Raw genomic sequence first — 6,000 nt, 5'->3', positions numbered from 1 at the left:
CTTTCCATAGGAAACAGGAAGTCGCCATTCTTAATAAATAGGAACTCCGATTCCGTGACAAACAGGAAGTCCCATTACCTTATAAACAGGAAGTCCCTTTCCCTAAGAAACAGGAAGTCCCTGTCCCTGACAAACAAGAAGTCCCCGTCCCCATCAAACAGGAAGTCCCCATACCTGACAAAAAGGAAGTCCCCATCTCTAACAAGCACCAAGTTCCACTCCCTAACCAACAGGAAGTCCCAGTCCCTAAGAAACAGGAAGTCCCAGTCCCTAACAAACAGGAAGTCCCCATCCCTTACAAACAGAAAGTCCCCATCCTAAAGTAACAGGAAGTCCCCATTCTTAACAAACAGGATTTCCCATTCGTTGACAAAGAGGAAGTCCTATTCCCTGACAAACAGGAAGTCCCATTCCCTAACGAACAGGAAGTCCCCTTTCCTCAGAAACAGGAAGTCCCCGTCCCTAAAAAATAGGAAGTTCCATTCCCTAACAAACAGGAAGTCCCTGTCCCTAACATACAGGAAGTCTCCATCCCTAACCAACAGGAAGTCCCAATCACTAACAAACAGGAAGTCCCCATCCCAAACAAACATGAAGTCCCGATCCCTAAGAAACAGGAAGACTCATTCCCTAACAAACAGGAAGTCCAAGTTCCTAAGATACAGGTACTTTCCATCCCTAACAAACAGGAAGTCCCAGTCCCTAACATACAGGGAGTCTCCACCCCTAACCAACAGGAAGCTCCAATCACTAAAAAACAGGAAGTCTCCATCCCAAACAAACATGAAGTGCCCATCCCTAACAAAAAGGAAGACCCATGCCCTAACAAACAGGAAGTCAAAATCCCTAACAAACAGAAAGTCCCAGTCCCAAACAAATAGGAAGTCCCACGCCCTAACAAACAGGAAGTCCCAATAAATAACAAACTAGAAGACACAATCACTAAAAAACAGGAAGTCCCATTCCCTAAAAAACGAGAAGTCCCAATAACTAACAAACAGGAAGTCCTCATACGTCACAAACAGGAAGTCCCAGTCCCTAACAAACAGGAAGTCCCCTTCCCTCAGAAACAGGAAGTCACCATCCCTAACAAACAGGAAGTCACCATCCCTAACAAACAGGAAGTCCCCATCCCTAACAAACAGGAAGTCCCAGTCGCTAACATACAGGAAGTCCCAGTCGCTAACATACAGGAAGTCTCCATCCCTAACCAACAGGAAGTCCCAATCACTAACAAGCAGGATGTCCCCATCCCAAACAAACATGAAGTGTCCATCCCAAACAAACAGGAAGTCCCATTCCATAACAAACAGGAAGTCCCATTTCCTCAGAAACAGGAAGTCCCCATCCCTAACAAACAGGAAGTCCCAGTCCCTAACATACAGGAAGTTCCCATCCCTAACAAACAGGAAATCCCAATCCCTAACCAACAGAAAGTCCCCGTCCCTAACAAACAGGAAGACTCCATTCCTAACCAACAGGAAGTCCCCATCGCTAACAAACAGGAAGTCCGCTTCCCTAAGAAACAGGAAGTCCCAATCCCTGACAAACAGAAAGTCCCATTACATGACAAACAAGAAGTCTCATTCCCTGACAAACAGGAAGTTCCATTCCCTGACAAACAGGAAGTCACTATCCCTAAGAAACAGGAAGTCCCCGTCCGTAACAAACAGGAACTCCTCGTCCCTAACAAACAGGAAGTCTGCCTACATAACCAACAGGAAATCCCCGTCCCCAAAAAAAGGAAGTCACCTTCCCTACCAAACAGGAAGTCCCAGTCCCTAACACACAGGAAGTCCCAATCCCTGATTAACAGGAAGTCCCATTCAATGACAAACAGGAAGTCCCATTCCCTAAAAAACAGGAAGTCCCTTTCCCTTATAAACAGGAAGTTCCTATACCTAACTAACAGGAAGTCCCAGTCCCTAAAAAACAGGAAGTCCTTGTCACTAAAAAGCAGGAAGTCCCAATTGATGAAAAACAGGAAGTCCCATTCCCTTAAAAACAAGAAGTCCCATTCCCTCAAAAACAGGAAGTCGCTGTCCCTCAGAAACAGGAAGTCCCTGTACCTAACAAAGAGGAAGTCCCAGTCCCTAACAAAGAGGAAATCGCAGTCCCTAACAAACAGGAAGTCCCTGTCCCTAACAACCATGAAGTTCCAGTCCCTAACAAACAGGAAGTCCCCATCCATATGAAACAGAAATTCCCAGTCCATAACAAACAGGAAATCCCCATCGCTTACAAACAGGAGGTCCCAATCCCTGACAAACTTAAAGTCCCTATCCCTGACAAAGAGGAAGTCCCCTTCCTTGACAAACAGGAAGTCCCATTCCCTGACAAACAGGAAGGCACCTTCCCTAAGAAAAAGGAAGTCCTCGTCCCTAACAAACAGGAACTCCCAGTACCTAACAAACATGATGTACCAGTCCCTAACAATCAAGACGTCCTTGTCACTAACAAACAGGAAGTACCGTTCCCTGACAAACAGGAAGTCCCATTCCCTGAAAAACAGGAAGTACCATTCGCTAACAAACAGGAAGTCCCAGTCCCTAACAAACAGGAAGTCACCTTCCATCAGAAACAGGAAGTCCACGTCCCTAACAAACAGGAAGTCCCAGTCGCTAACATACAGGAAGTCTCCATCCCAAACCAACAGGAAGTCCCAATCACTAACAAACAGGAAGTCCCCATCCGTAATAAACAGGAAGTCCCATTCCATAACAAACAGGAAGTCCCAGTTCCTCAGAAACAGGAAGTCCCCATCCCTAACAAACAGGAAGTCCCAGTCCCTAACATACAGGAAGTTCCCATCTCTAACAAACAGGAAGTCCCAATCCCTAACCAACAGAAAGTCGCCGTCCCTAACAAACAGGAAGACTCCATTCCTAACCAACAGGAAGTCCCCATCCCTAACAAACAGGAAGTCCGCTTCCCTAAGAAACAGGAAGTCCCAATCACTAACAAACAGGAAGTCCCAATAACAAACAAACAAGAAGTGCCCATTCCTTACAAACAGGCAGTCCCATACCGTAACAAACAAGAAGTCCCATGACCTTAAAAACAGGAAGTGCCCGTCCCTAATAAACAGGAAGTCCCATTCCCTGACAAACAGAAAGTCCCATTACATGACGAAAAAGAAGTCCCATTCCCTGACAAACTGGATGTTCCATTCCCTGACAAACAGGAAGTCACTATCCCTAAGAAACAGGAAGTCCCCGTCCGTAACAAACAGGAACTCCTAGTCCCTACCAAACAGGAAGTCTGCCTACCTAAACAACAGGACATACCCGTCCCAAACAAAAAGTAAGTCACAGTCCCTAACAAACAGGAAGTACTAGTCCCGAAAAAAAGAAGTCCCTGTAGCTAACAAACAGGAAATCCCAGTCCCTAACAAATAGGAAGTCCCCATCCCTAACAAACAGGAATCCCCATCCCTAACAAACAGGAAGTCCCTGTCCCTGACAAACAGGAAGTACCAGTACCTAACAAACAGGAAGTCCCCATCCCTAACAAACAGGAAGTCCCCATCCCGAACAAACAGGAAGTCCCAATCACTAACAAACAGGAAGTCCCCATCCCTAACAAACAGGAAGTACCCATCCCTGACAAACAGGAAGTCCCTGTCCCTGACAAATAGGAAGTACCAGTAACTAACAAACAGGAAGTCCCCATCCCTAACAAACAGGAAGTCCCCATCCCTAACAAACAGGAAGTCCCCATCCCTAACAAACAGGAAGTCCCCTTCCCTAACATACAGGAAGTCCAAATAACTAACAAACAGGAAGTCCCCATCCCTAACAAACAGGAAGTCCCCATCCCTAACAAACAGGAAGTCCCCATCCCTAACAAAAAGGAAGTCCCAATCACTAACAAACAGGAAGTCCCAATAACTAACAAACAGGAAGTGTCCATCAATAACAAACAGGAAGTCCCATGCCGTAACAAACAGGAAGTCAAAGTCCCTAACAAACAGAAAGTCCCCATCCCTAACAAACAGGATGTCCCATTCCCTGACAAACAGGAACTCCCTGTCCCTGAAAAACAGGAGGTCCCTGTCACTAAATAACAGGAAGTCCCAGTCCCTAACAAACAGGAAGTCCCCATCCCAAACAAACAGGAAGTCCCTGTTCCTAACATACAGGAAGTCCCCATCCCGAACAAACAGGAAGTCCCCATCCCTAACCAACAGGAAGTCCCCATTATTAACAAACAGGAAGTCCCAGTAACTAACAAACAGGAAGTCCCAATAACTAACAAACAGGAAGTCACCATTCCTAACATACAGGAAGTCCCATGCCTTAACAAACAGGAAGTCCCTGTCCCAGACAAACAGGAAGTCCCATTCCCTGACAAAAAGGAAGTCCCAGTACCTAACAAACAGGTAGTCCCTGTCCCGAACAAACAGGAAGTCCCAGTCCCATACAAACAGGAAGTCCCTGTCACTAAATAACAGGAAGTCCCAGTCCCTAACAAACAGGAAGTCCCAGTCCCAAACCAACAGGAAGTCCCCATCCCAAACAAACAGGAAGTCCCCATAACTAACTAACAGGAAGTCCCAATAACTAACAAACAGGAAGTCCCCATTCCATAAGAAACAGGAACTCCCATTCCCTAACAAAAAGGAAGTCCCTGTCCCTAACAAACAGGAAGTACCCGTCCTTCAGAAACAGGAAGTACCTGTCCCTAAATAACAGTTAGTCCCCGTCCCTAACAAACAGGAAGTCCCCGTTCCTAACAAACAGGAAGTCCCCGTCACCAACAAACAGGAAGTCCCCATCCCTAACAAACAGGAAGTCCCAATAACTAACAAACAGGAAGTCCCAGTCCCTAACAAACAGGAAGTCCCAATAACTAACAAACAGGAAGTCCCAATAACTAACAAACAGGAAGTCCCAGTCCCTAACAAACAGGAAGTCCCCATCCACAAGAAACAGGAAGTCCCCATAACTAACTAACAGGAAGTCCCAATAACTAACAAACAGGAAGTCCCCATTCCATAAGAAACAGGAACTCCCATTCCCTAACAAAAAGGAAGTCCCTGTCCCTAACAAACAGGAAGTACCCGTCCTTCAGAAACAGGAAGTACCCATCCCTAAATAACAGTCCCCGTCCCTAACAAACAGGAAGTCCTCATCCCTCAGAAACAGGAAGTCCCCGTCCCTAACAAACAGGATTTTGAGGATTTTTCTGACTCTCCTGATGTTTTCACTTCCCTCTGTTCATTATTAATGCAGCACACTTGTCTAGTCCATACTCTATTGCTATATCGCTACTGAATATACGGACGGTGTTTAGCAGTGATTCGATTTCTGACTGGGACTTTCCATACAACTTCAGATCGTCCATGTACAGCAGATGGTTGATTTGACTTGATGTTTTAGATGTTTGGTATCCGAGGCCTGTTTTGTTTAGTATTTGTGAAAGCGGGGTCATGGCAATTACAACAACAACAACAACAATAATAATTATTATTGTTATTATTATTATTAATATACTGTGGGCCCTTTGGGGACAGGGAGTCATCTCTAGTCATTTTTCTTTGGGAACTGTTGTCGTGGTGGTGTGTGTACATACACCCCACATCCAGCCCCACAGGGCAAACTCTGGCCACCTGCCTGCTGTTCCTAAGGAGGAGGAGGACGGCCTTCCTTTCGTCCCCCATTACGGACAGCAGCCAGAATGTCTCCAGCCAAGAGACAGGCAGGCTTCCTCTAGAGTCAGGCAGGCTCCAGCTCAGGCCCAGGAGAGGCGCACTGGGGGTGGGGGGGGGAGAGGGAGAGGGCAGCCGAGCTCACCCTGGATGCAAGGGGCGCCCAAAAGGGTTTCCAGGGAGCTCCTCCCCCTCCTCCTCCTCACCCAGGCAGGAGCTCGGAGAGAGGCAGGAAGGGAGGCCGGCCCCATCTAGGCTCTTCTCCGGGGCAACAGCATCACACACGGGGGGAGTGTTCCCTCCCGAATGCTATGGACTACAACTCCCATAATCCCCAAGCAAAGGCTACC

Source organism: Hemicordylus capensis, chromosome 6 (assembly GCF_027244095.1).
Source record: "Hemicordylus capensis ecotype Gifberg chromosome 6, rHemCap1.1.pri, whole genome shotgun sequence".
In the NCBI taxonomy this organism is placed as follows: Eukaryota; Metazoa; Chordata; class Lepidosauria; order Squamata; family Cordylidae; genus Hemicordylus; species Hemicordylus capensis.
This window is presented reverse-complemented; position numbering follows the sequence as displayed.